Genomic DNA, 14,252 nt, shown 5'->3' on the forward strand with positions numbered 1-14,252 from the left:
GTTTGCTTTCATGATCTCCTCAATCCTCACTTCATCTTTATGAGGCAGGTACTATGATAATTCCCATTTTTCAGATCAGGAAACTGAGGCACTGAGGGGTTAACTCATTTAATTAAGCTTATCTAGTTAGTTAGTGGCCTGGTAAGGATTTGAATCCAGGAAGTCTGTAACTTATCCATTGTACCAAACCGAATTTAAGTCCTACGCCATCTGGATAATATTTAACTGGAAGATGGGCTGGAGAAAAGCACTGAAATATATGGACTCTATTGTCCTTATAAATTGATGAGACATATGCCAAACATTTTCTTACACTTGTAGTATACTTGAAAACAGTGGTTTTAAATTATAACAAAAAAAATTGGAGCGGGATGTCACAGGCACTTAAAAAATGGAATGAAAGCATTGGATCCTTTTCCTGAAAAAATATGCATACACACATTTGGCATATAATTTAGCAGGCTCATGAGCCCTCCATAGACCCCTGATGGTCTCCCTGGGATCCCACTGACCTTAATGAAAGATTCATTGTCTATCATATTTTACAGTTTTAAAATACCCATTATAATGTGTATTTTTATTTTTATTGAAATGCCCTTAATGTAGCAGCCAAAAGATACTCCTTGAAGAAATAAAACTAGTTAGCGGAAGGTCACTGTCATTCTTTGCCTATTCTCACTTTTAGCAACAACAGAGGTATAACCTTCCTCCTGTAAAGTTTTATATGACAGATGGCAGTGTAAACTGCACGAGGACTTCACAAAACAGAGGACAACGTGGCTTCATGACGGGAGGCTGGAGACGGAAAGTACCAATGATCTTTGTAATTACAGAGTGTGAGGCTGAATTTGAGCCAAAATATTTGCAGTGCCTAAAGTAGCAAGGCCACTGACCCCGTAATCCTTCCCACAGTGACTGTACTTGTGGTTTTATCTGCAGTCTTCAGAGTCTGTCACTGTTCACTCTCTTGAGACTGAAACTTTTATTTTTACATACAGGATGCAGTAAGCAGTAAACATATTTTTTCTTTTTTACAATTAGCAACGTTAATAAACACTCAACAGCTCGCACGATTTAAAGAGTTCCATCTTTTGTTACACTAGGTAGTTGTTTTTTTTGTTTTGTTTTGTTTTGTTTTTGGAGACGGTATCTCCCTCTGTTGGCCAGGCTGGAGTGCAGTGGCGCCATCTCAGCTCACTGCAATCTCCACCTTCCGGGTTCAAGCGATTCTCCTGCCTCAGCCTCCCAAGTAGCTGGGATTACAGGCACGTGCCACCACACCCAGCTAATTTTCATATTTTTAGTAGAGACAGGGTTTCACCATGTTGGCCAGGGTGGTCTCACCATGTTGGCCAGGGTGGTCTCAATCTCCTGACCTTGTGATCTGCCCGCCTCGGCCTTCCAAAGTGCTGGGATTACAGGCGTGAGCCACTGCGCCCGGCCAGACTATGTAGTTTTAACACTAAAGGCTGCAACCTAGAAAACTTAATTATCTGCCATCATGAAAAAATGAGCTTTATTTTTTAGGTAAGTGCGGTTTACAGTTCTTCAATTCCAAAACCATTTAAATTTGAATCGTTTCTCAAAATCTTTAAAAAATGTATTAGATACTCCATCGGCTTTCAAAACCAAGTATACTGAACATAATTGAATCATTTGTAAATGCCTGGATCTCAGTTAAGAACCTTGGTTAGTGCCTGTGCAGTTATGCAGCAATACTTTCTGAAGCTGTAGGGTGGATGGGGCAAAACAGCTCTAGAGTGCTAGAGGTTTTGAGCATATATATGTATACGAATGTTCAAAAACTCAAAAAAGTTATATATATTGAGTATTCTATATCAATATATTCACAACAGTTGTATAACTTATTACATTTAAATAATAAATATATTCAAAATAGTTATATAATTTATTAAATTTAAATAATAAAATTTAATCCCAGTTAATTTATTGTTTATACAATAGATATTAAAATGTATTAAATTTTAATAAATTTCTAAATTATTAATAAATTAATAATCTAATTTAACTATAATTAATGAAAACAGGTACTATAAAGATTGATCTAATTTCCTTTTGACTCCCTACCCTCTCCATCCCGACTATCTTGAGCAAAGTTTGTCTTTGGAAGTAAAATGGTGGTACTGATTTTTACTGCTACCGGAATTCTGATTTAAGGCCTTGTTGCTCCAGAAGTTTTAAGGTTTGACATATTTGATTACTAGTTACTCTTGAGTCTCTGCCTTCTGAAATATTTTATTTTCTTCCCATTGCCTTGACAACCCATACCTTTCCATTAAACAAGCCAAACATGTCCAATGGCTAATGTAGGGAAGACTGTTTTCCTCATTTTGCCTAATTTACAACCTACTTGGCTAATTCTTCATCATCTGTGGTTCCATTTTAGTATTACTGGTACTATGAATTTTATGATTATTAATGAAAGTTGGTTTCTAACAAAATGGAAAATTTGGTAACAAAAGTTTAATCCAATCAAATATTTTTAAAAGCCACTTAATGTAATAATTCAGTGGCATGCTATTCCATATATAAGTAAGAGCTAAAGGTAAATCCATTACATTAAAATAGTCATGTTATTTCTAAAAATTAACCAATCTATGCTGTTTACTTGAAATAATTCCTGACAACATTATCGAGAAGAAGCAGGCATCAGAAGTGCCAGATTTAGTGTCAGAATATTTTAAAATGAAAATTAATTAGGTATGATCTGTACAGTAAATCGGCTTCAGCAAGAAATCAACTCTTCAAGGTAAATGTAAACTAACACACATGCTATTCCTTATTTAAGAGTCATATTCAAGAGGGATTCAGGTAAGACTTTCAAATGTTACCTTTCAGTATCATACTTGAAAAATATGTCATTACTTTTCTTTATAGAATTCAGGAAGTAACTTGATTGACAATGTATATAATGCAATTTTTTAAAAGATACTTAAGCATATGTAACCTCCTATGCAATTGTGATTGTTCTTTTCTATAGGTCTCCAGGCATAGAGCTATTGCCATATAACAAATCCACCCCCAAAACTCTGTAGCATACCACAATAAGTATTTATTATGGAAAAATATTGGAAAACTTTTCCAGCTGGAAAAAGCATTATGTATTTATGGGACTGTGGTGAGTTGATTGCATTGGAAAAATATAACTAAAAGAGTTTAAAATGGCCAGGACAGATTTTTTTTAGGTTAGGAAAAGAATTTCTGCTCCAATTAAAAGTGCTTCAAGGAATACTACTCATCACCTTCACATCATGAATACCTTTTGAATTTTGTCTATGATCCTGGTAACACACCCCATGAAGACTCTTTTTTTTTTTTTTTTTGAGACGGAGTCTCGCTCTGTCGCCCAGGCTGGAGTGCAGTGGCCGGATCTCAGCTCACTGCAAGCTCCGCCTCCCGGGTTCACGCCATTCTCCTGCCTCAGCCTCCCGAGTAGCTGGGACTACAGGCGCCCGCCACCTTGCCCGGCTAGTTTTTTGTATTTTTTAGTAGAGACGGAGTTTCACCGGGTTAGCCAGGATGGTCTCGATCTCCTGACCTCATGATCCGCCCGTCTCGGCCTCCCAAAGTGCTGGGATTACAGGCTTGAGCCACCGCGCCCGGCCAAGACTCTTGATTTAATATACACTCTACAACAGTACAACATTCATATAATAATGAAAACTTACTAGGGATGTATATTAAGTGATTTATATCATTTTCATTTGTAACCTGTAGTGCCTTCACAAAAAATACATACTTTTAAGTTGTAGAATCAAGTAACTTTAAAATACTTTTTAAGGGATTTCTACAGGAGTTTGCCAACTTTGGGACAATTCCGTCACAAAGAGTTTCAAATATTTTTGAAAAACAAAAATTTGTGTTATATAAAGAGAAGGCAAATGCGGATAATACTAGCACAACGTTAGTCCATTATAGGTTGTGATATGTATATTTATCACTTGTTATCTGAACTATTTTTCCCACGTTGATTTATAATCAAAAAGTTAGAAATGTTAAAGCTTAAAAACTACATGAATAAATTATAATAAACTTACATAGTATCCTAAGTATGAAACTTTTCAAAGTTGGGATGCCTCCAGGAGATAGAGTAGCTCTCTTCATTTCTCCTCCATTTTCATTTCATTATAGTACTTACAGCATAACTACTTGACCTTATCTTGACCAGCAAAAACCAGGAGGCAATGATATACATTACCAAGTCCACAAGGGTTGTAAAATCAACACTAAATTGTTTTCAGTTTGATTTTTATGATCTACAGTTAAAATGTCATAATAAATAAAGCAAGTGTTTAAAAAATAATGGAAGAGAGAAGAATGAGAGGATTCGATGCAATGTGGGAACTGTTTTCTCATTTCATTAAGCATGACCTCAATTTAAATAATATTATAAAAATTATAATGGAAAAAGTTTGAAGTATATGCAGTAGTGTTGTTATTATTCATCTTCAGTTAGCGTGTGCTCTATTAGGTTAGGCATTATGGTAAATATTTACACATGTATCTTTACTCTTCACTTCCTTATAGTATAGAATATATGGACATGGACATGAATATGATGTATGTATATTGATGAAGAAACTGAAGCTCAAATTGTTTACATTTCTTCCTACAATGTGGGCTTACTCTTTCCTGGCCTCAGGATCTACACTCTTTTTACAGATGAGGACTTTGCTACCAGGGAGCTTAAGAGTCTTACTGAGGTATTCCTCTATTGTCTAAACCCTTAATCTGAAAAATTCCATGGAGAATGTTGTATATGCCTTATACATATATATAGATTTTTACACATACAAACATTCTTCCATTTGAAAAAAATGCATAATCTAGTCTCAATCTTCTTTTGTTACAAAAGAAAAGACTAAAAACCCTGGTGAAAATGAAACCTGAAATGTCTATTAAAATCTGATATTTTAGACATAAACTTCTGAACATTTATTATCCTCTTTTATTGCCTCGGTTTGGAGCACCAACACTAGTCCCTTAATTCTAACAAACATGGTGTGCTAACACACACACAACATAATTATCCTCATGATACCATTTTGCTTCACCATCTTAATTTACTTGACTGTACATTTCTTACAGGGTTTATTGCTATTATTTTAAATATAGTGCAGGGATCATTACATATTTGGAATGTTCCATAAATACTTACAAGTCGATGTTAGTTTAGCTTAGCGCCCTTAAAAGCCCAAATGAACTAACAGCTTGTCAGTATTTTAAGCAGGTAACCCAGACTGGAATTAAGTCAAAGAAAGGGGAACAGAAACACATATTTAAAATGTACTAACTCATATCCAGATAGCATTTCTACCTGTGGTATCTAATGAAGCATCCCATCCCCTCCTCTTTAAAGTCTTCCCTGGCCTTCCCAAGCCATTAATCACTCATATGTGGCATGAAATACCTTGTAAACATTTATTTATATTCTTGTATGTCTTAGAAATGGTGAATGATCTGAAGTCACAGATTAAGCCCTGTTCATCTTTATGTCCCATGGCTGGCACGGCACTTGATACATATGTGCCCAATAGGTATTTGAGAACTGAATGAGAGAAAACAAGGAACATTTCTTTAAGCTATGTGGCTCACTATTGCTATTGTGCTTGGCTCTGTACTCTATTATGTTTTTGTTACTTGAAAGACATGTTCTTTAAAGTGGGACTTTCATTTTTTTTTTTTTTTTTTTTTTTTTTTTTTTTTTTTTTTTTTTTTTTTATGAGACGGAGTCTCGCGCTGTCACCCAGGCTGGAGTGCAGTGGCCGGATCTCAGCTCACTGCAAGCTCCGCCTCCCGGGTTCACGCCATTCTCCTGCCTCCGCCTCCGGAGTAGCTGGGACTACAGGCGTCCGCCACCTCGGCCGGCTAGTTTTTTGTATTTTTTAGTAGAGACGGGGTTTCACCGTGTTAACCAGGATGGTCTCGATCTCCTGACCTCGTGATCCGCCCGTCTCGGCCTCCCAAAGTGCTGGGATTACAGGCTTGAGCCACGGCGCCCGGCCGGGACTTTCATTTTTTGAAAATATATTGACCACGTCTCTGGTCAGATGTCCATCTGGTCAACCTACTTTGCACACCTGATTGAGAAAGGCAAGACCCAGCACTCTTACTCTCCTAGGCCAGAGTGGAACTGCTACCCCTGACCTCACACCACTATCAGCCCTAAATTTAACACAAACCCTTAAGTGGTCGAAAGGCTTCAGAGAAGTAAAAATGAGTGTGACTCACAAAAACAGGAAGACTCTACCCTAGATTTGCGGAGATAGTTTCTTATTGAATGAATTAATTTTGTAGAACTAAGTATCCATTTATTAATCATGTAGTTGTTGGATTAAAGTGTATATGCTTTTAGAAAATGCCATTAGGTAAGTTTTAGCTAATAATAAAAAAAAATACACTAAAAAAAATAAAAACACTACTGGGATCTCTCGAAGGTTAAATATCAAAAGGGGGCTTAAGTATATATTAAATACTGACTATATGCTGATTTTAATTCATAAAAACTCTTAAAAGTAGAAATTAATGTTCCCACTTTATGTATAAGAAATCTAACCAGAAAAGTGAATAAATTGTCTAATTTACAAAGCGTTTAAGTGATAAAACTGATATGAACCCAACTTTGTTTACCTTAAAACCCATACTTTTTCCAATATACAGTACTTCCCACTATATTTTAATATTTCTATGTATATGATATAATTCTACATGCTTTTTTTTAATGTAAGCATACATCTTATGGAGAAGCATGCTTTGAAAAGGGAATATTTTGTTCGTGATTAGATTTATTCTTCCTTAGTAGAGAAAATATCCATGACCAGAAACCATGGCAACACAGAAAGAGAATGTGAATTTCGAGAAGCAAGAAGAAAACTTTTAGATAAATAAGATTTTTGTTTTTCTCTTGAAAACATCTTTAAGAATGCTGCAGATGAGGAAAACAAGTATCTGAAGATGTAGGCGATGAAGCAGTATGCGAAAAGCAAATTTTTTTTATGAGTTTCCTCAGTCATTAACAATAAAAATTAGCATACCAGGAACCATTTTAGGCAGTGAGGAAGTCAGCAAAGAAAATAAGATACAGTTTCTATTCATAAAGCGTTGAAAGTTTGCACCTTTGCATGTCCCAGGAAAAATATAAAGATATGTGGCTAATTTTGAATATTATCCAATTGAAGTCCTGTTATGACACCTATTCTTATTGCAAGGACTGAGTAAAAGGGAGGCCAGACTGAGGTGAGCTGGATTCACTTGAGTGCCTCACAGGGAGCAAACTTGTGTTTTCCAGAAAAACTTTAGTAGATGAAATAGGAGTAATGTGTATGGTGTGTCAGCCTTATAATGGCTTGTCTTCCAGCTTAATGACAACAACGCAGTGGGTCTCCCTAAATAAGAGGCAATTCAGCTCCTTCTTCTTCCCTCCCTCACCTGCACCTCAAGCAACCTCCTGTCAAATCAAGCCTCCAAATCGAATTTTCCAATTCCTTGTCCCCTGGGTCCAACACTTTTGGTTCTTCATACCTTGTTCCTGGGTCTTTCTTCTATCACCAACCCTCAAGTGTATGTTCTTTTTTACAGCAGCCCTTCCTCTCTTTTCTGTGACTGTTCTGGTCTCCTCCAAGAAACATGGGTCATTGTGCCTCAGATGGAGGTGTGAAGCATGAGATCCCAGCACTGAGTGAGTCCCGGCCTAGAAGGCCACCTGGGGACCATGGCAGCTAATTGAAGCTTCACTTTCACAGCTGTTGGTGATGGCTGAGACCAAGATTATGCCAGTTTGGAATATTGGACCCCTTAGTCAAAGGAGATGAAAAACTATTTCTGAAGTGAGGAGCTGTTCTGGAAGGCAATGGAAATGAGTTGGATTGGAAATAAGATGCCAAAAAAAAAAAAAACCTCAGAAAATTGTGTGATTTGAAATGTTAGATCTTTTAAAAAAAGGGGCTCAGAGCAAAGATGTGTACACAAAAACTAGATTTCAGATACATTTGCTGATAATTGAATGCAATAATTTTTCAAATGCTTATCCATTTTGATCTCCTATGAAATCTATCTTTCTCCACATATGTGACTTTCACACACATTCATTTAGTCAATAAATATTTATTGACCACTTTGCAAAGCACCAAAGAAAGCAAGACTGAGAGGATGCCTAGGCACAATATTAGAAATGACTTTATATTAAAGCTAAGCCATAAGCTGAGTCTTAGAAGACTGAAGCTCACTATTTTAGGAAGAGCATTTCAAGCAGAGAGAAAGTCCCAAGACACAAGAGAACTATTTCAGTTAGGAATCACACATGGTTCAGGGTGGAAAGAGTGGCATGTAGGGGGAGCTATGTTGGTGGGGGGTTCAGGTTGTGACATTCTTTAGAGCCCAGACTATGAAGGAGCTCCTAGGTCACATGTAGGAGCTTGGATTTTACTCTGAAGTTTTTGAGCATACAGGGGTTCTGAGTAGGAGAATGGCTCGATTTGATCTGGTCATCTTGGGGACTGTTCATTGATTAGAGGTGGACAGTGAGGGAGAGGGATAAGTGCAAAGACTCCATATGAAATGAAAGTCTGGGGGTAGCATTATTCTTTGAGAATATAATGGGGAATATAATGGGGAAACAAATTAAAAATGATGTTGGACTTGAACATGTTGAATATAAGACATTAATGAAAACATCATGTAGAGAATTACCATCCATCCATTCGTCCATCCTTTATCCTGCCATTCATCTGCCTATTTATCATACATACACAATTACTGAATGTTTATCAGGCCCCAGGTACTGTGCTAGGCACTGTCCCATAAGCAGTGGACATCAAAGCCTGAAGCTGGAGGGAGTGATCCTTGCCAGAGTGCCACCTTCTGGTGGGTGGTGGCATGCAGTGGGCGTGGTTAACATGGTCCAGGTAGACAGTTTAAGTAGAAGACGACTTAACTTAGAATTCTATTTTCAGATTCATCTCATGGTGGCATCTCTTGCTTTTTATGTTCTCCTCCACCTAAACTCCTCAGATGTTTTAGCCAAACTAAAAAAGTTAACAGATCAAGCCAGGGGACAAATATCTCTTCATATAGTGATTGTTTCTGAAGGAACCTTCTCCCTTACCCCTTATTTCACCTGTCCCCTTTTTCTATTCCCTGTGAAGGTCAAAATAAATTGACATTGAAAAAAACAACCATTTGGCTTTATAAAAAATAAAATTGAGCAATTTAATGGAAATTTAAAATGAATGCTATATAAAATGCATGCTTTATAATGCCAGAAGTTAAAATGAGAAGTAAATTAGTTCCAGATGGGGGTCTAGGGATTGCTTTTAAAGTACTGTGTTTGCTTAAGCCTGAAAATTTTGACTACTCTTGCATTCTCACAAAAATATCACTGAGAACACATCAGTTCTCTGTATAAATCATTTCTTAAGGCTAAGTGGTGTAATCTCCAAGAATTATTAGGGAAACACTTTTGTTTTTGAAAATCTAGCCTGGGAGTCTAGCTTCAGTGCACCTCAAGTTCTGAAAATTGGCTTTTATTTTTTAAACTCGGAAATGGTAAGGTAAAGGTTAATCTGGTCCTGGTAATTTGGTTTTGGGCTGACACACGATGAGAGGAAAAATGGCAGAATCATTGCTTTTAATTCCTAACAAGTTTGAAAAGCAGTGGCGATATTGGAATGCTTAAAAATAATGCAAAATCAAGAAGAATGTTAGTTTTCTATAGAAAATTAACCTGTATGATTAAATGATAATATTTTCTTGAATAATTTAAATTGAAAGTAAAAACAAGAGAAAATAAATTTGGAATACGGTAATCAACTGATTTGGTTTTATCTTTTTGTTTGTGTCTTGACGGTTAATAAATCAAAAGGGTTTTGTGTCCAAGATTTCAAAGCAATTTTATATAAGTTGAAAATTTTTATTTATGTTAATTTAAAAAGCGATGGTTAATAAATAAATTACTAAATTTACCAAGGCAGTGTTTTCAATTTAATAACTTATATTTCATTCCAAACCATCATGTTTAAACAGAATTATTTGTAAGGTATTAAGCATTTTGTTAAGTTGTCAAGGGATCTGGATATAAAATTGAGATTTTTAATTTTTACTTTTTCTTGGAAAAAGAAATACATATGATGTTAGTGCCTAAATTTTTTTCCTACACTTATGTTACTAGGGCACATAAGAAATTGACAACTGAAAACATTTGGACTTTAATGTGGACATAAAAGTGACTCAGAGTGACTAAGTATCCCAGAGAAGCAGAGGAGTATCTGGCATAATCCTCACTGGATGACCTCCTTATACGGATCCAAGGATTTTACAAGTTACTCTCTTCCTCATGTCCTTTTCTTTAGACTAATCTGGGTTCCTGTTCAGATGGACACATACAGTTCATTTGCAGTTCCTAAATAGGCTGTGCCTATGGATTCTAGTCCAGGGGGAAAACCTCTAACAGTAGGGTGTCTCCATTTGCAGCCCAAACACCACTCCCATGACTACCTTTATACCCCATAAGAAGACAGGAAGCCTTAAACATATGGAGAACCAGGGCCTGGTGAAATAAGGGTGTGAGTGGAAGGAATTATGGGTGTTTGAGCTGGAAAAGCACCCCAATTCTGAAAAGCTTATAAGCCAGCCTAAGAAATTTCCAATTATGTTTAGGATGCTGGGAAGCCATTAACGTATTATAAACCAAAATATGACATGAACATATTTTTGTTTTATAAAGGTCACAGCTGTTTCAATGCCAAGATGAACTAGGAGGATGAAGGTAATCATGGACACAAAAGGCCTAGTTAGGAGTCATTTCCAGTACTACAAAGGGAAAGAAAGTAGCACTGAAAGGTTTCCCTTTCACTCCCACCATTAGTAAATGTGTCTAATAATAATTGGAAATATACAGTATGTGACCTATTCAGACTGGCTTCTTTTACTTTGCAATGCACATTTAAGGTTCATCCACGCCATTGCCTGGATTGATCACTTATTTCCTTTCATTGCTGAATATTCTATTGTATGGATATACCACAGTTTGCTTACCCAGTAACTAAATGAAGAACATCTTGGTTGCTCCCAGTTTTTGGCAATTATGTTTTGGCAATAAAGATGTGCATGCAGGTAACTGTGTAGACATAAGTCATCAAGTCAGTTGGGCAAATATTTAGATGCATGATGGCTGGATTATGGTAAGACTTTGTTTAGCTTTGTAAGAAACTGCGAAACTCTTTTAAAACTGCCTGTACCACTTTGCATTCCCACCAGTAACGAATGAGAGCCCCTGTTGTTCTACATCCGTCTCAGCATTAGAATATCGCTTTGTCAGGTTTTTGGCTTTGGATTTTAGCCATTCTAATAGGTGTATTGGTATCTTGTTGTTTTAACTTGTAAGTCTCTAATTACACATGATACTGGGAGTATTTTCATGTGATATTTTTGCTATCCATATATCTTGTTTGATGGGGTGTCTGTTAGATCTTTAGCCCATATTTTATAAATGAGACTTGATTTTTTAGAGCAATTTTATGTTCACAGCAAAATTGAGCAGAAAGCACACAGAGTTTCCATATACTCCCTGCCCTACCCACCCCTCTCCCCGCCACACACAGCCTCCCCCATTATTCATATCCCATACTAGTGTGGTAACTTTTTTTTTTTTAAACAGTTGATGAATCTACATTGATACATTATTACTACTAAAAGTCTATAGCTTTTGCTATGGTTCACTCTTGGGGTTGTATATTCTGTGGGTTTTGATATGTGTGTGTGTGTGTGTATGTGTGTGTGTGTATATATATATAATATATATATATAATGACATGCAACTACTATTATAGTATCATACAGAATAGTTTCACTGTCTAAAAGTCCTCTGTGTTCTGCCTATTCATCCCTCTCTTTCCCCTAAATCTTAACAACCTCTGATCTTTTTACTGTCTCCATAGTGCTGCCTTTTCCAGAATGTCATATAGTTGGATCATGTAGTGTGAAGCCTTTTCAGATTGCCTTCTTTCACTTAGAAATATGCATTTAAGTTTCCTCCATGTTTTTTCATGGCTTGATAGCTCCTTTCTGTTTAGTGCTGAATAACATTCCATTGTTTGATGTACCACAGTTTATTTATCTATTCATTTACTGAAGAATATCTTAGTTGCTTCCAAGATTGGCAATTATGAATAAAAGTTCTACAAATATCCATGGGCAGGTTTTTGCAGGGATATACATTTTCAGACTATTTGGGTAAACATCAAGGAATTTGATTCCTGAATCATATAGCAAGAGTACCTTTAGCTTTTAGTAAGAAACTGTCAAATGTCTTCCAAAGTAGCTACACTCGTTTTGATCTCCACCATCAATGACTGAGAGGTTTTTTTGCTCCACATCCTCACCAGCATTTGGTGTTAGTGTTTTCGATTTTGCACAATCTAATAGGTGCGTAGTTGTATCTCACTGTTGTTTTCATTTGCAGTTCCTAAATGATACACGATGTTGATAATCTTTCCATATGTTTATTTGATATCTGTATATCTTTTACGATGAGATGTCTTTTCAGATGTTTTACCCATTATTTTAGTTGAGTTGTTTTCATCGTTGAGTTTTAGAAGTTCTTTGCATATTTTAGATCACAGTCCTTTATCAATTATGTCTTCGGCCAATATTTTCTCCCAGTCTGTGGCTTGTCTTATGATTCTCTAGACAGTGTTTTCTCACAGAGAAGTTCTTAATTTTAATGATCTGTTTAGAAATTATTTCTTTCATGCATCATGCCTTTGTGTTGTATAAATAAGTCATCACCATACCCAAGGTCACACAGATTTTCTCCTATGTTGTCTTCCAGGAGTTTCATAGTTTTACAATTTACATGAAAGTCTGTGTCTCATTTTGAGTTAATTTCTGTGATTGGTGTAATATCTATATCCAGGTTCATTTCTTTCTTCCTTTTTTTTTTTTTGCATGTGGATGTCCAGTTTTTCCAACATCATTTGGTTAAAAGACTGTATTTTCTCCATTCTGTTGTCTTTGCTTCTTTAGCAAAGTTGACATTATTTGTGTGGGTCTATTTCTGATGTCTCTATTCTGTTCCATTGATCTATTTATCTATTTTTTCACCAGTAGGATACAGTCTTCTGATTACTGTAGCTTTATAAAACTTGAAGTCAGTCCTCGAATGTCCTTCTCATTTAATATGGTGTTACCTATTCTGAATCTTTGGCTTTTCCATATAAACTTCAAAAAAATTTTTTATTTTAATATATATTTTTTGAGATGGAGTCTCGCTCTGCTGCCCAGGCTGGAGTGCAGTGGTGTGATCTCGGCTCAATGCATCCTCCACTTCCCAGGTTCAAGTGATCCTCCTGCCTCAGCCTCCCAAGTAGCTGGGATTACAAGCATGTGCCACCATGCCCTAATTTTTGTATTTTTGGTAGAGATGGAGGTTCACTATGTTGATCAGGCTGGTCTCAAACTCCTGACCTCAAGTGATCTGACCGCCTCAGTTTCCCAAAGTGCTGGGATTATAGGCATGAGTCACGGTGCCCAGCCTCCATATAAACTCTAGAATCAATTTGTTGATATCCACAATACAATTTGCTGAAATTTTGATTTCAATTGCATTGAATCTGTAGACCAAATTGGGAGGAACTGACATCTTGACAATACTGATTTGTTCTATACATGAACATGAAATATTTCACGACTTACTTAGTTTTTCTCTAATTTCTCTTATCAGAATTTTGCAGTTTTCCCCATAGAGGTCTTGCACATATTTTTGTTAGATTTGTGGCTAAATACTTCATCTTGTGATAACATAAATGGTAGAATGTTTTAAATTTCAACATTTTTTCCACTTGTTCATTGCTGGTATATGGGAAAGTGATTGACCTGTATCCTGTAATCTTTCCGTAATTGCTTATCTGATCTGGGAGTTTTTTGTCTATTCTTTTTAAATTTTCTACATAGATGATCACATAATTTGTGAACAAAGACAATTATATTTTTTCTTCCCAATTTGTATTTTCCTTTTTTTGTCTTATTCCACCAGCTAGGACAGCATTATGATGTCAAAAAGGACTGGTCAAAGGAGTTATTCTTGCTTTGTTACTGATCTTAGAGAGAAAGCACTTGGTTTCTCACCATTAAATGTAATGTTAGCTATGAGTTTTTTGAAAAACGTACCTTATCAAGTTGAGAAAGTTCTCCTCTATTCCTAGTTTGCTGAAAGTTTTTATCATTAATGGGTGTTA

The 14,252-nt window shown here is 36.1% G+C and overlaps 1 protein-coding gene across 2 annotated transcripts in view; it reads right to left on the bottom strand.

Moving 5' to 3' along the window:
* Positions 1–14,252, bottom strand: part of RERG (RAS like estrogen regulated growth inhibitor) — a 113,486-nt gene that overhangs the window by 13,848 nt on the left and 85,386 nt on the right.

Source organism: Macaca mulatta, chromosome 11 (genome assembly GCF_049350105.2).
Source record: "Macaca mulatta isolate MMU2019108-1 chromosome 11, T2T-MMU8v2.0, whole genome shotgun sequence".
In the NCBI taxonomy this organism is placed as follows: domain Eukaryota; kingdom Metazoa; phylum Chordata; class Mammalia; order Primates; family Cercopithecidae; genus Macaca; species Macaca mulatta.